The 17330-nt window shown below is 47.3% G+C and overlaps 1 protein-coding gene across 2 annotated transcripts in view; it reads right to left on the bottom strand.

Moving 5' to 3' along the window:
- The window catches only part of GLI3 (GLI family zinc finger 3), a 269486-nt gene that overhangs the window by 43816 nt on the left and 208340 nt on the right, over positions 1–17330 (bottom strand). The gene's annotated exons all lie outside the window — the stretch shown is intronic.

Raw genomic sequence — 17330 nt, 5'->3', positions numbered from 1 at the left:
AACCACTGCCCAGGGCGGGAGCAGAACAGCAAAGCATATTTATTTTACTCCATCCCTTCTTCCTGTTCCATTTCTCTTCCCTTCGTTCACTCATTCCTGGTCTCGAGAGTCCAAAGTCAGTTGTGGACTCCAGGTGGAGAGAGGTGCTGAAGAAGGGGGGGAGGGGGGTTAGGGAGGCAGTTGGGGGGTGGATGGACAAGTCTAAGCACTACGTTCTCAAAGCCCCAGGTTCGGCTCAGTCTCTGTGGTCCAAGTGATGCTACAGCGCTGAGAACCAAACGGAAGGCCTGCTTCTACCACGAGGAGCCGTCTGACCTCACGTCTCACTACATGTCTCACTAGAATGTGCCTCCCCTTGCAAGCCAGCAAATACGTAAGATTGCTTAAGAGATGGGAGGGATGGGGCCGTAAGCACCACAGCCCCCAGCGAGGCTCTCCAGCCTCCGACGGCGGCCCCCAGGAGCCCAGGACTTGAGAGCTTGCTGAGCACACAGAAGTTTCCCGGGAGCTTGTCAGAAATGCAGGGTCCTGAGTTCCCCCCCTCAGCACCCCCGGTTCTAGGGCGAGGCTCAGACTGAGGCCACCTTGGGCCACTGAGATGACACCTGGTCTCATGACGGCGAGCAGATGACCCGGGTCCCCAGGGAAGACTCAGGAAGAGCAGCAAGAGGTCCACCTATCCAGAGTTTTTCCAGGGAGGGAAGGGAACATGCAAGACATCAGCGAGATGAAAACACAGAAGATACCCTACAACACGGCAAGAGCCCCAGAAAGGACCCGTGGGACCGGTAATGAATGCCCCACACCCAGGGCTGCCCAATTCAAGTCCCCGACGTCCAGTTCAGGGACTGTCTCTCTCCTGGGGCAGCACAGGGCTCATTGTCAAATCAGCTTTCCTCACACTGACAGTAAACCTGCTCTGATAGGGTTTTCAGGCATTGGACCTACATCGGATACTCAGAACAAGTCGGATCCCCCTTCCACAGGACAGCCGGCACACCCTCAAATATGTGACGTCCTCACGCTCTCTCCGGCTCTCTCTGCCCACCAGAAAACCCCAGCTCTCTCTCCTTTGGTTCTACCAACCGCTCCTGGGAGGTACATTTGGATCTTGTTCTCCTTGATCCAATGACTATAAATCCGTGTATGCTGAGAACACAGAGCACTGGGCTGTGTGGTGTTTTCCAGAACCAGGTTGAGCATGATTCTAAGATCCTGTACTTCTGTTTCTGTGGTTGAGAATCCCATTAGCTGGTTTTGGCGGGAAATCGCAGCGCCTAGTAAAAGTGAATTTATAGTTAATTAAAGGCTGATGCTATTATCATAATTTTTAATCTCCTTGGAGCTATTTCAGTATTTTGATTTTTGAAGATCTGTGAGGACCCTGATTCAGTCATTAACTGGATTTGAAAATTCCTTGTAAACATCTTTGATGATAATTGCACTCAGCAACTTCGTCCTAGAAACAAACAAACACCAAATTGTTAAGTAAAACAAGGCTGGGGGCCAAGCCCAGCAGCCTGCTTCTAGAAACAGCTCCCTTGGCCAGTGTCCAGCCGTCCCTTATCACCCGCCCAGCGGCTCCATCCTCTAACTGCCGTTGAGCATATCACTTTCCATCTTGGCCTGAGTTGTTTTGCTGAAGTCCTAACACACACTTACTGCGTTTTCCTGACCGACCACGCCAACAAAATTGTCAAAGCAAGTGTAAGCCCGGGGGCGCCCAGGTGGCTCAGTCGGTTAAGCATCTGCCTTCGGCTCAGGTCCTGGGATCGAGCTCCCTGGGCTCCCTGTTCAGCGGGGAACGTGCTTCTCCCTCTCCCCCTGCTTGGGGTCTTTCTCTCTCTCTCTCGGGTAAATGAGTAAAATATTTTAAAAAAAGAAAAAAAAAAAGAGAAAAAAAGCATCAGCCTGGTGTAGAGTGAAGCTTTTCTTGGTGAGCCCAAGAATCCCAGTGATGAGAATTTCATCTTCTAATGAGATGACAAACTTTTAACAATCGAAGTGTTGCTTCTTCTGGAAAGAAGACTCATGATGCTCCACCTGTAATTTTCAGGACTTATTTCCTTGCCCCTCTCCCAGCGGCTCATCCATTTTTTAGGATGGCTTGAAATCGTCTGATACTGGTTGGGTGGTTACATGGTTAAGGAACCTCAGCCCTCTGGGTCCAGAGAAGCCCTTCTGCCTGGGAGATGGTGCCCCTCAAACAGCCTCTGCTCTGCGGGCCATGGTCTAACTTCTGGTTTCAGTAGGAAAGACACTCTTCTTTGCCTGCTTGCTGCCCCCCACTCTGGAAGGGGAGCATCCTCTTCCCATATCTCACCACAGCTCTTCTGAGGCCAGCGGAGCAGACGTGGGCCACAGAAGGCTATGCCACAGCTCTTCCTCCTCTCCATATATGCACTTTCTTTCCAGCTGCTGTCGCTATGATTGAAAAACCTAACCTCACCAATGAATTCCACTGGGACCCATATTTTTCCTGTTTGTGCTTGCTTTATGACCTAAGTTGTGATTGCTCAATCACCATGGCTTTCCTGGGAGACCCCCAACCCTCTTGTGGTAGCTCCCACTCCCCGGAGTCTCACATTCTCTGACCCGACCCACAGGGAAGCTCGGACGTACAGTCTGTCTTGCCACTCTGTAGCTGACACTGTGCCCTGTGCAAGGCACGTAGGACCTGTGAGCAGCTGCCACCCAGAGAAGTCCCATCTCGGCTCTCTGCAGCTTGCAGGGAAGCTGGTGTGTGACGGTAGGGGGTGGTAGAGGTGGCAGGAGACTGGGGAGTTCCGAGATTCAGGCTCCAAAGTGTTGCCTTGACCTTGACCATTCTCTAGCTATGAGCGTAATACAATCAGTAGTACACACCCTCTCGAGAGCAAAAGGCACATGCATGTTCCCGGTGGGTTCATGAGTTTGATCCTGAGTCAAGATGTTCAGTCTTAGATGGGTGTCTGCCTTTCACCTCTGTTTTGATGAAGGGGTCTTAGGTTTGTGAAGAAGAGTTATATTTACCTTCAATGGTATTCGACTTGCAGCAAATATAGGGGGTGGGAGGAGGGGGGAGCAAATCTGAGGCAGCTGGCCCTTGAAAGAGTAAAATGGATAAAGAAGAGGACAGAGGAGTGCCTGGGTGGCTCAGTTGGTTACGCATCTGCCTTTGGCTCCAGTCATGATCTCTGGGTCCTGAGATTGAGTCCTGCATTGGGCTCCCTGCTCAGTGGGAAGCCTACTCCTCCCTCTCCCTGTCCCTTCCCCTGCTCGTGCTCTCTCTCTCTCTCAAATAAATAAATAAATAAATAAAATCTTTTTTTTTTTTTTTTAAAAAAAGGAGAGAGACAGACACTATGTGTCTTGGGGGAAGGGGTGAGGTGGATGGAGTGGAGGATACAAAATGTACACATTTAATAGCTAAGAAGTCTAAAGACCAAATCTTCATTATATACACCAAACAATCATTTAAAACAAGATGCTTGGTGTATAAGTGAACACGTACAGTGCTCTTAAATAAGTTCGTTAGCCTTTCTAGACCTCACTGTACCTGGTTAAAAGAGGGCAGGGAGTGCATTAGGTCATTTTTAAGACCCTCCAATTAGAAGTGATCCCAACAGTGACATCCAGGAGGGACCCACAAAGTCACTACTGTGAGAGGCTTATGTTCATTCCACTGGACGAACATCAACCGCATCCCCATTCATCCAAATCACCATTTGGAAATAAAATTTGGTCAACCTATGGGTCTGTTTTATTTGTCTAAGCCCACCTGACCTAGTGCTTTGAGTACTCAGTCTACGCATTTGTCCAAAGCAGGTCTACCCCCATTTGGGGGAAAAGCAATGGTGGAGATATGGGGCTATCTGCTGAGTGATGCCTGGTAAGGCCAGGGATAGCAGTGCCACAGGGCACTCCGTGGAGAAGCACCCAGACAGCTAGTCTGATCCACAGCCCAAGGAAGTGACATGAGGCCCAGACACGGAGGTGAGGTGCCGGGGGAGGCAGGACGGTGAGTACTTCAGAGAGGCTAAAGAGGTCAGAGGTAAGCCCTCCTGAGAAGGCAGAGGTTGTACCACACAACTTAAATCCTGCTGTAGGTTTGGTTGTTTCTCAAATAAGTTAAACACAGAATGACCATATGAGCTAGTAATCCCACTCCTAGAAATACAAAACAACACAACAGCTAGTAGGTAGAAACGATCCAAACGCCCATCAACAAATAAAAGGATAAACACAATGTGGCCAAGTCATACGATGCAACATTATTCGGCCATAAAAAGGAACACTGACACCTGCTACAGCATGGATGGATCTCGAAAACGCTGTGTAAAGTGAAAACAGCCGGACACAAAACGGCATGTATTGTTTATTCCACTTCCATGAGATGTTCAGAATAAGCAAGTCATCCATAGAGACAGAAAGCCGGGAGTGGTTTTTCAGGGGCTGAGGAGGAGGAAGGAAGATAAGTGACTGCTTATAGTGGGTACAATTTCCTTTTGGAGCGATGAAAGTATCCAGGAGTATGTCGTGGTGATGGTTGCACACAACTGTGAATGGGCGAAGTGGCAATTCATTGCACTCTTTACAATGGTCACTAAGAGTATGTCCAGTCTCACCCTTTCTATTCAGATAGTAATGGAAATTCAAGCCACAGCAATTAGGCAAGAAAAAAAAAAAAAAAGAAAGAAAGAAAGGCATCCATAATGGAAAGAAGTAAAATTGTCTCTGTTTGCAGATTACATGTTCTTTTGTATAGAAAACCCTAAAGACATCACACCCAAAAATCGTCAGAATGAATAAATGAATGCAGAATGCAAAATCAATATACACAAATCAGTTGTGTTTCTATACATTAATGATGAGCTATCTGAAAGAGAAATCAAGACAGCAATCCTACTTACAATGGCAACAAAAATATGAAGTATCTAGGAATAAATTTAACCAAGAAGATAAAAGACGTGTACACTGAAAACTATAGGATATTGATGAAGTAAATCAGAGAAGATACGAATAAATGGGGAGAGAGCCCATGTTCTTGGGTCAGATGAGTCAGTATTGCTAAAGCATCCATAGCATCCCAAGTCATCTGCAGGTTCAATGCACACCCTATCAAAATTCCAGTGGCACTTTCCATAGAAATAGAAGAAATTAACTCAACATGGATTAAAGACCTGAAGCCATGAAACTCCTCCAAGTAAGCATACAGAAAAGGCTCCTTGACATTGTCTTGGCAATGATTTTTCTGGATTTGACACCAAAAGCACAGGCAACAAAAGCAAAAATAAAGAAGTGGGATTACATCAAACTAAAAGACTCCTGCGCAGCAAAGGAAACAATCAACAAAATGAAAAGGCAGTCTACAGAATGGGAGGAAATATTTGCAAGCCACGTATCTGATAAGGGGTTAATACCCAAAATAAACAAGGAACTCACAGAACTCTAGTGGGAAAAACCGAAAGACAAATAATGCGATTTAAAACTGGGCAGAGGACCTGAATAGACTTTTTTTTTTTTCCCCCAAAGAAGACACACAAATGGTCAACAGGACGTGAAAAGGTGCTTGGCATCACTAATAACTGGGGAATGCAAATCAAAACCACAATGTGATACCATCTCACACCTGTTAGGATGTTTTATAAAAAAGACAAGAGATAACACATGTCGGCAGGAATACGGAGTAAAGGGAGGCCTTGTGCGCTGTCGGTGGGAATGTAAATCGGGGCAGCCACTATGGAAAACAGTACAGTAGCTCCTTACAACATTGAAGATAGAAGTCCCATCTGATCCAGCAACCCCACCTCTGTGAATACACCTGAAGGGAGTAAAACCGTGTCTCCAAGATTTATCTGCATCCCCATGTTCACTACAATATCATCCACAATAGGCAAGGCCTGGAAACAACCCAAGGGTCTGTCAACAGATGAGTGGATAAAGACAATGTGGTACGTATAAGTGACCCTTGAGCAGCACAGGGGTTACGGTGCTGACACCGAGCACGCTTGAAAGTCCAGGTATAACCCCTGACCTCCCAAAACTTGACGACCAATCGCCTACTCTTGACCAGAAGCCTTATTGATAACACAAATAGCCCATTAAACACAAATTTTGTACGTTATATGTATTACGTACTGACTCTTGCCATAGGGAAGCTAGAGAAAAGAAAACATTAAGAAAATCATCAGGAAGAGAAAATACATTTACAGTATTTATTGAAAAAAATCCAAATATATGTGGACCTGTGGCGTTCAAAACCATGTGGCTCAAGGGCCAACTGTGTGCGTGTGTGTGATGGAATATTATTCACCCGTAAAAAAGAAAGGAATCTTGCCATTTGTGACAACAGGCCCCGAAGGCATCACACAAGTGAAATAAGTCAGACAAATACTGTATGTGAAATCCAAAATCAGGGAAAACAAAAGTCAACCTCAGAGAAACAGAGACTAGAAAAAGGCGGTTGCCAAGGGCGGGCAGGTGAGAAACGGGGCGATGCTATTCACAGGGTACAAACTCTCATTTATAGGATGGGTAAGTCGAGGATCCGGGTGTAGCCCTGGTGTCCGCAGTTAACACCACCATACCAAGGACTTGAAATCTGCCGAGAGAACAGATCTGAAGAGTACGTGAGAAGGATAACCGGGAGGCGATGGATGTGTGCATCGGCCGGGCGCTCATCATCTCCCGACACACACGTCTATCAAATCATCACTCTGTACACTTACAAAATACACAGTTTCATTCATCAGCTATACCCCAACGGAGCTGCAAGAAAGAAATCAGACAAATGGTAATTTCATGCTCTGTGTTTTCCATCACCTTTTTTTTTTTTTTTTTTTTTAAGTTGAAAAACGAACAAACTGAGTCAACCGGGGCTGCAGCCAGGTGAGGGCACGGGCCGGGCCCCGGAGCAGGACCGCCCTTCCACCCTCCCTCCTGCCGGGGCTCTCCTGCCTCCCCGCAGAAAGGAGAGAGCCAAGGAGCTCGAGTGTCAGCGTAATATAAATTACGGCGAGGGAAAAAACAGAAACAACGTGATGCATGGCTGAGGATCTAAAAGAGGAATGTCCACCATTGTTTGTGATTATGGATCACATCACAGTCTAATAGCAATTTTTATTTAATCAATAATTTCCATGCTGAACAGACAGCCCTGTTACAGAGAATCGACAGGCAGGTACTGATAGCGCCAAGCCTCGTTATTAATCTTTCCTCCGCCGGCTTATCAGCCAAACTACTGTAAAAAGGCACCACCAAGATGGATTTTAGAAGCCACCTTTCTCCGCTTGTCCCTTTTCTTTTCCTCTCTCCCATAACGGATCACATGATGTAGACTCCACATTTATTTGAGTAACCTGAGGCTTGAGTGGCATGAAAAGGCAGTTCACATTAAGCAATTTCACAAATCAGTGGGACCTCGACCATCGCTCAGGGTTGGCCATTATAGGCTAATAAATCATACTTTCTCTTTGAGTTGTCAATCGCCAAAAAGCTTTGTACAAACGTTGGCATCTGTAATTCCGTAAAGGCTTTTCATCTTGAAATAAGATGCTCTAGACTGATAACAAGAATAATCCCCTCTTGATCAAGAAAAAAAAAAAAATCTGCATTTTAGCAATTAAAGCTCCTGCCAGAAGCCAAATGGCTCAGTACTGAGCCTCCAGTGAGGTTTATCTCCACTAACCACAAGGAGAATACGGCAGGGTTGTGTTGTATTCGCCGTAGGACTGCTTTATCTTGCCCTGGGCACTGCGCCATCTCTCCCCAGGCTGGACAGCAGAGGAAGGTGTGAGAACTTCTGCTCCATCCCAGAAAAGCCATGGGGAAGAGGCGGCTATTCTGGAACCAGGGCTCTCCTGCCCAGCCTGGGGAGAGCGCTCGGCCGGAGGACAGAGGCTAACCTCGCAAGCAACACCAGGTGTGTGAAGGTGGCGAGCAGGGGACAGGTGAGGCGGGACCAGGCCTGGAACATAAAGCGGAGCCATCTGGTGACACATGACAACAGTCGTATTTTCCTGATTAGGAAGACACATTTTCAGAACCTCAGATTATGATGCATTCGTAACTAGAAAATTAGGCACACCAAAACCCAAGAGAATGAAAAAGACAAATATTAATAATCACAATAAAACGATCACCAAGTGGGCCCTAAAGTTGTTAACAGTGCGGCCGGCCTTCTTCCGTACGTCACCAGAGACCATCCTCCAAGGACCCTGACCGGCCTGCTTGACAGACAGACAGACAGACAGCAGAGCACTGGGGCCATCAGGTAATGAGCCCCGGGGGCGTGCACACAGGACACAGGGGCTCTCTGGGCAAAGCCCCCCTCCAGGTGCCCAGCTGGCAGCCCACAAGTTTCTGACTGCTCTCCCACGGGCATCTACAACGAGACACAAAAACTGTCACCGTGGAACATCTCCAAACTCTCCTCCCAAGTTTTAAGAAAGAATTTAAAATAATTTCCACTGCAGAGTCTCATTTCTGGCCCTGGCCTGTTCAGCACATCGCTGGTACAGCTTCTGGGGCTCGATCCTTCTATGGCTCCCACCGGCTCCCACCTTCCTCTCATCAGAAACCTCTGATTCTCTTCACTCCACCCGGTCCAGTTAGTCAGACTCCCAGAGTGCGGCAGGTGGATCCCAGGGACCCGTCACCTGGGCTTTACTCTCGCTTCCTCTTGCCCTCTGCCTTCCAGGAGCACTCTGGTTCCCCATCAGTGCACTACTTCCCACCCTTCACCCCCAAAAGCATAGAATGAGTCATGCCCTCATTATATTTCTAACCCCACAAAGTGTCAGGACCCCCAGCCTTTTCTTAGGCACTATCACAGGTAAAATTCTCCTGTACTTTCTGCTTCCATTAACTTGTTCCTGCTGTGTTTTCCCCATGGGAGCGCCAACACCTCTCTGCAATGGTCTCTCCTTATTTAAATCTACCTGTTTCTTCGAGACTGTGTCCAAACCCACAAGACTTTTCTCTTGCGACTTGAGCAAATTCGCCTCACCTGTTTTCCTGCTGCTCTGCTAGACCTCCTTGGTCCTCCCAAAGGCCTTGCGCACTTGTTCCCCTCACTCCCAGACATAAAAGATATGTGTATTCGGTCCTGCTCCCTCCCCTGGCCCTGACCCCGACCCCAACTGTGGAAGTCAGACACACAGGAGGCTTTTTCCTCCTACCACTATGCTTGCAATTTAGAGTTGTGGCCGCCAGGTGGTGAGGACGCATCGTACAGGTGAAGTCGCCAGCCTACACAGGTGAGCGCCTGCCCCTGAATCAATGACATGCACTTTTTTTTTTATTTTGATGAAGTCTTTAAATATTCTCTTTAAAAATATCTTAATGAAAAGCCTCCTTAATCTCTCTATTCTTCAATTAATTAGGTTGATCAGTACTACCGCTCCTCATTCTCCCTTCTATTTGAATAATGCTTTAGAATTTACAAAGGCGCAATTTCATTATATGATTTCATTCTCTCCCTACCAGAAAAATTAAAAACCCTGTGAGCAGAGTAAGGTGGGTATTAGTATCTCCAATTTACAGATGAGAAACTGAGGACCCAAGCTTTAGAGTGACTTATTCAGATTCAGGAACAGTTCTTGGCAGATCCTGCCCTCCCCCACCCCCCATCACTCACTGATTAACTCTAGTTTTACTGGTAATTGGGTTGGGGGGGTGGGAAGGGTGGCTAACATTTAAGGCCTTGGCCTCTCTTTTAAGGATATGCCACTTACGGTTCTCTTGCCAACACTAATTGTTCTGGAAATGAAAAAACAAAAAAATCATCTGTGGCAGTATTTAGCTAATCCCAGAAAAGCCTAAACGTCCCTGAATCCTCAGAGAAGTCCTTGCATTAGAAAATTGCTTTCTGTTTCTGGAGTTCTGGTTTCTGTCAAAGCAGGAGCCTGAGCTCCATTGCTTGCCATGATCTCAGAAGCTGAAGTCTGAGTGACTTCCCTTGGTCTGCAGGGAAAAAAAACAAAACAAAACAAAACAAAAAAACAAAAAACAGTGATGGAATTTCTTCACCAAGACAAAGGACTTGGCTGGTTACAGTCCTTGCTGAGAAGTACTGAGTGCCTGACCTAACAAATGTGGCTTTAAAATAAGCTCTGGTGACCTGAATACACGCATACACACATGCACACGCATGCATACACACAGGTGTGCACATACCACACGCATACACCCCACATACACCCGTGCATAAGCACACACACAGGCACCCCACATAAATACCCATTAAACAGCCTTTTGTTAGAGACTAACAAGTTCACCTTTCTTTTATTTTTTATTTTTATTTTTAAAATAATTTATTTATTCATGAGACAGACACACAGAGAGAGAGAGAGAGAGGGGCAGAGACACAGGCAGAGGTAGAAGCAGGCTTCATGCGGGGAGCCTGACATGGGACTCGATCCCGGGTCTCTAGGATCACGCCCTGGGCCGAAGGTGGCGCTAAACCGCTGAGCCACCCGGGCTGCCCATCACCTTTCCTTTATAATGCGAAAATTCTCCAGCACACTTAAGGAGAAAATTTATCGTTGATCACAAATATACTTTCTGGGAGGTTTTGTTTCCCACACTGCAAGAGGAAATATTTGAGATGGAAGAGGGGCCAGTTCTGCCCTCCTGAGGGGACACTTGGCAATGTGGAGAGAGATTTCTGGTCGTGACAATGGGGGAGGATCCCTCCTGGGACCTAGTGGGCAGGGGTCAGCAATGCTAACAGTCCTACAGCTAATGCAGATTCTCTACCGCACTGTGTCCAAGGTGAGAAGCCCTGGGGTTGGGCGACCACCAAGGAGAACTTCCAGAAGGACATCAGGACAGGAGAACACAGAACAGCTCGAGGCTTTGAATCTCAGCCCTGCATAAGGGAGAATAAGGAAGGATCTAGACCTGGAGACCCCGCCAGAGCTCCTCTCTTAGGGGTCCACGGACCAGGGGCCTAGTCAGCATCTTTACGCTATTATTAATTTCACGGTGACCTGCCGAACCAACGCTGCCCACATACCAACCTAAGTCAGGTTTCTATAAGCAGCGCGCATGCACTTAGCCGCTGCTGCACGTCCTCACACTTTTCGTGCTGAGAAAAAGAACCACGAGCATTTTACCGAGTATAATTTTTACCTAACTCCCTCACCGTTTTATCACGTAAATGCTAGTATCATCCTTATTTCAGAGAGGGGGCTGTGATGGGTCTAAGGAGCGGGCTTTGAACCCAGGCCTGCCAGCTTTGAAACGCACATTGTACTGTCCCAGGAGAACAGTGGCAGGTGCTATTTATTCTTAGGGCAACACGATCACCATCATCACCATCGCTGTCATCATCCTCATGCCTCAAAAGCCGACCCCCACGCTTTGCTGTGACCTCACCTACTCCCACCTGTTTCCCAAAGTGCCTGACGCACTTCTCCCTCCCTCTGCTAAGCCCCTAGCAGCTCAACGACACAATCTTGGCTTCATTAGGGCCTGCCTCAGGTGCTATTCACTACGCTTTTAGGTTTCTTTGTCTCCCCCTTTCCCCTGAGAACGAGCAGTCCCAGGAGGTCTGGTCTATGTTGCGCTCGCAAGTGTGCCCAGCGCAGAGCCGGGGCAGCGGGCAGCCTGCAGGTGCTCCTGGCCATCTCCAGGGAGGATTTGAGTGAAAGCCTGATGGGCCACTGTCAGCTCATCCTTTTCCTGATACACAAGAAGACACCCTGTGCTGGCAAGACCTGCTACAGGCAAGCACATTTGCCCGGGGTACGCAGCCCAGCCCCAAGTGCCCGTCATTCCTTCTTGTGTGAATGTTCCTGTGGAGAACATTCCAGAGACTTTTACCTAAAGTATCACCCAGAACTGATTTGGAGGGAAATCTTCTCCAAATGGTGAAAAGCAGTTACTTGGCTAAGAACTCTGATGGAAGGATTCTGGGGGGTACAGTGGAGCACTGTACCCGGGGTACGCCATGGCAAGACAGATTTAAGAAAGTAACACACACATTATTCTGTACCGGCCACATGTCACTCAAAATACTGATTTCTCATTCTTCGTTCAAGGGGTCAGAACCCTTGGCAAAAGGGAAATCTTAATAATTCCAAGATTACTCAAGTAATTAATATACAGCCTCCGAGAAATATATTAAATATAATTATTCTGGAGGGCAGGATACGGAGTGGAAAAGATGGCACGCGACCGCATTCTCCAAAACCCCACCTGGGTGCGCCCGTTTCCTAACCTACCCCTCCCCACGTCCCCTGCTGCGAGGTGGGGGACTCAGCACAGCACCCAGATGGCCGCCAGCCAGTAAGTGGGCACTTGAGAGGAAACCTGCTTGCCGTCCCCATCCCGAACACTATCTAATTCAAATCCTTCACTTGCTTTTACTAAAACAGGTCCAAGGAGGTGAAATGGGTTGGCCAAGTCCCATCCATCAGTCCTGCGCTGGGAAGAACGGGGTCCCAGCCACAGTCAGCTGCATGTCCAGCGACAATGAATAGAAAAGCCTTAGAGCCGGACACGCAGAAGCACAGACCCCACAGTGCCACTCCCCTCCGCTCCCCGCCTCAACCCTGCAAAAGCAAATACATAAAACAAAGAGAGAGGAGGCCACTCTTCACAGCCCTCTGTCTGTTTCTCATTAGGCCTCCTGCATGCCATCTCCGTTTGGCCTTGGATGTTGGGGAGGGCATTTATTTTCACGGCTGTTTCACAGTATGATAAGTGAGAAAATAACGTTCTAGAGGGTCAAATGTTTCCAGGGAGGTCATCCCGAGGGTCAGGGCGGAGATGGGGCTGCCACTCAGAATCCCGCTGGCCCCGGGAGCCCACACAGCCCTCCGTGCCCCCCACTCAGGCTCTCTTGAGTGCTCTACGGAGAGTATTTCTGCAGGTGCAATTCAGTCCCTAACTTTAAGAAAGAACGTGACCCTTGAGGCGCAGTTGTCAAAGGATGGCTTTGAAGTTTGTGGTTCTCAGCCTGCATTTTACATGCAGTATTTCCAAATAATTAGAGTCACTAAATTAACTAGCAACTCCATGTAGGGAAAAGAAGATCAAAATCTCCACTCATTCATTTGACGTTTTATGTGCACACAAAACTAATTTCTGCCTCGTATCTGAGACCCCTATCGCATCTTACACTCAATTTTCTCTTAGGTAAGGATATACAATGCAACTTGAGCAAAGGGATCAAAATTAGATGGAAAACATTTAAAATGCAAATTTAGGATCATGGTATTAATATGAAAATAATGTCTTCAACACATCCTAACTTCCCCGCGTTTCTATGGATGCACCAATTCTTCACAGATTAGATGTGCCTTCTTTACATCTAAATCTCTAGGATATTAAAAAGAAAGCCCTTCGTTTTCATGCTGCCTATATACAGAATTTGTTTTCAAACGGCAGCAAAGGTGATTATAACTGTATTCTTCTGATAAAGGAAACGACAGCATGCTTTAGAGATCAAACTTTGCAGCATATGAAAGCATTTAAAATCCAAGTAGGTGGTTAATCACTCTACAAAAAGGTGAATTTCTGACACCAGGCTTAAAGGATACAAATGGAGCACAGGGACTTATATGCCACCCAGTTGAAGCTGGGGCTGATAGAAACACAACTCACGTTCTCTGCCCTTCGGCCTCACTGGCAGGAGACGACACCCACCGCGGTGGACTTGCCTACAGCCCTTGCTGCAGACTCATTCTGCTGGGGATGGTGTGGGGAATAAAACTGGTAAAAAATAAAAATAATAATAATAATTTGGGACGCCTGGGTGGCTCAGTGGTTGAGTGTCTGCCTTCGGCTCAGGGCATGATCCCTGGGTCCTAGGATCGAGTCCCGCCATCAGGTTCCTGCATGCTTCTCCCTCTCCCTATGTCTCTGTTGCTGTCTGTGTGTCTCTCATGAATAAATAAATAAATAAAAATCTTCACAAAAATAATAATTTGGCAATTTATAGACTTTAGGAAAGAATATTATGTGTGTTACTTCTCAAACAGAGAGAGGGTTGCTCCACTGAAGCAGAGGGTAGAGAAGCGCAGAGATACAGCTAACAGGTGGACGTTAGGGATGGTGATGAGACTTTCTTTCTTTTGGGTCCCAGCACTGCCATTTGCAACCATCACCAGCCACTGAGCAGCGGTGACCTGCACTGAGGGCTGCCCTTTCTTCACCTCCAGTCCTTCTCTTTTTTGGCAAAAGCCTCTCGGAATCGCTGATGGGGCGCAGGAGGTCACTGGGGAACACAGCACGCACGTTTCAGCGAATGCATCCCACTAGCGTGGGCTCAGGAAGCACAATATTTCAGATGCCTCGCCCCTCCTGGAGCCAAACATGGGGCATGGTGCAAGGAGAGAAGGAATGCAAGCAAGAAATGGGGCTCAGGAGGGTCTGGAAGCCTCTCCCACCCTTGGGAGAGGCCCGGCCTGAGGACAGAAGCTGAGCTTTTCACAGGCCAACAATAGCTTCAAAAAAACAACAAAACCAGAAACGCCTCGAGAACCGATATTCTACGACTTCCAGAAATAAATGTAAAGATTCGCATCTTTTGGGAACATAAAACACGCAACAGCAAAAAAAAGAGGGTCTAACTAATTTGCAATTGAAGGGAAAATGTGGACCTCCCCACTTATTTTGAGGTGTGAGAATACACGCTTTCGGATGCCCAGGGAAGACAAGGCGCTTGCATCTTGACAAATCAATAATAAATTCAGCCCTACCCAAAGGCGCTCTGAATTAATTTTTAGATGGCACCTCCTTCTTACTCCCTTGTTCCGCTTTTAGCGGACACCAAGAAAGGGACAAAGTACAATAAAAACCTAACAACCCAACAAAGATGTGGTGAACCAAAACACACATCTATCCTCTTCGCTTCTGGGCACGGAAGTGAATTTCTGACAAATTTAATACTAACTTGGGAGTAACCAATCCCACTTACAATGATCATGCTGGGAAGAGAAATTCATTAAACGTCTCCGTGATAAAGACCCTCCCCCCCCAGCCAACCCAGAATAAACACGCAGTTGGAGGAGGACACGGCGCTTGAAATAAAGGAGGAAGAAGGGGAAGGCAACGTTTAGCCCATCTGTTCGGACAGTAATAGGACGAGGTAATCTTTCCAAGGGAACACGGGGCGCATTACGCTGGAAACGAGACTACCTGGCGGGCAGAGCCGGCGAGTCCCTAATTCTCCTCTTCAACTTTGCAATTTGCTAATGTGAAACATATGCCTCCCTTCTGCACCCAGTTCAAATGACTCTGGAATCCCAACCGTGCAGCTCAGCGACTGAACCAGAACAAGGAGAGAACTTGTCAGGATTTAAGAGCTTTCAGCAAAGCCCTTCAATTGCAGCCAGCACCCTATTCCACGGAAGGATATCAATTATAGATAGTGACTTGCTTTAGCAGGCAGTCGGGACTGTCAGACACTAGATAGACAACCATGAAGAATCATGAATCTTTCTATTAACTGTAAGAGGGGGAAAAAGAATGGGTCATGGCTATAAATAAGGCAAAGCATCAGAATGCTTTAACACCTTGCCTCTTGGTCGCATGTAGCATGAAAATGCAACTAATTCACAGAATGTCGTCTCTCCGAGGAAAGACACGGCGACAGAAACAGTTCATCCTTCCCTCCGTCCTTAAAGAAGTAGGTTGCAGAACTGGTATATTTTTTGTGTTTCCGTTTGCTACCAAAATGATTAGGTGGACGTGGAGCCATTCTTTCAATCGGCAAAAAATAAAGTGCCCGCGCTCCCCCAGGCCACCGCTAACGCCACCAGATATACCCACGGGGGGGAAGGTACCTGTACGTCAGGCAAAGGGCAAACTCCCCTTGAACACACAAATCTGGACTCTCCACACTTCGGGTAACAAGCAAAGAGGGTGGGAAATAGTGCTAGAAACTGGTGGTTTTATTTAGGTGGTTGCAAGTTCTATAACTTTAAGCCATTTAACGTACATACTTTATCTCAGATTAAAATTAATATCATAAAGGTAATATATTGGATTTTCTCCTACCCCTGACATGAATTCCTTCTGGCTGATTTGGAATACAAAAATTTCCATGGTACACGGATTCATTCTCTCTCTTTTTTTTTTTTTTTAACGGTAAGGCCCATGACACAGTGGTCATGTAAGTTGATCGTGTAAGCAGATCTACCCTAAAACCACTCAGATTTCCCTCCCAAAACATCATCACTACCTTAAAAGCTTTCGCCACAGAGATTATCTACACCTCCAAGAGCCGTGGTCTCTGAAAAGCTTTCACGTTAGGTGGGCAGCGGGGAGGTTACAGACGCTACCTTCAAACCTGCTCCTGCTCTCTAATGAGGAGCTCGATTCCTTCCAACTGCAGGCTCAGAACAAGCTCCTTGCTCCATCCGGCACCTGCTAACAGCTGAACCATCATCACAAGCCCCCCTTGGAAACTACAGTGACTTATCCTCAGAAAAGGCACCAGGGTAGAGTGTCACCTCTCAAGAGGACGTTTTTCAAGAGCAAGCAGCACGGGCAACGTCTCGTTCACGATGGCAGTTTCCATGCAAACAACTCCTCACGTCTGACGTTTACTCACTGTACCATGAAGGGTATTCCTGGCATACTTGCCCCCCCGGGACTACCTGCCTACGCTAAAAGAAACATGCCAAGCTCCCCCACCCCTTTGCTATTACCATGTCTCTGGTTTCCATTAAGACTCAGCAAGCAGGAAGGGCCATTAAGAGAGGCCTGGCTTAAAAATAACACTTGCATCAAACTAGAGAGAAAGCATCGAATTAAGGTCATGGAAAAATCTGGAAATACACCTTAATTAAAAACATTCGACTTTCTAGGTTCTTGCTGTGCTGAGGAATCCAGAATTCTTCCTACACAATTACAAGGAGACATGGTTAAAAAAGGAACGGGCCGGGGAGAGAACCGTGCTGATGTCACGCTGGCGCCTCAAAACATTCTGTGCATCACGGATCGCAAAACCTGGAAAACCATCTACTTCACACTTAGACGGGCCGGCGAGGTGTGGACCACATCACGGCACACAGGCCAAGTTGCAGAAGACACCCTGGAGGAGCTCACGCGGCCGGTGAGAAATGCGGGGTGTGTCAGGAATGGTTATCACTGCAGCGTCTAAATGGAGAAGGGTTATCAGGAAATAGGGATCATCCCAAATTAAAAGTTGCCAAAAAGGAAAAGAGAACAGGGTGAGCGTGTGCAGTGGGTGGGCAGGGGACTCACAATGGAGCGCCTCTGTCAGATGTCATGTCACATAAAAATAAGCTGACCAACCAGCCACACGTAGCAGGCCGTCCTTACTGCCTCGATGGGACCCTGCGGCTTCGTAAGTCTTGGTTACGGAGCGGCCC

The sequence above is a fragment of the Nyctereutes procyonoides genome, unplaced genomic scaffold, assembly GCF_905146905.1.
Source record: "Nyctereutes procyonoides isolate TBG_1078 unplaced genomic scaffold, NYPRO_anot_genome, whole genome shotgun sequence".
NCBI classification, from domain to species: domain Eukaryota; kingdom Metazoa; phylum Chordata; class Mammalia; order Carnivora; family Canidae; genus Nyctereutes; species Nyctereutes procyonoides.
This window is presented reverse-complemented; position numbering and strand designations above follow the sequence as displayed.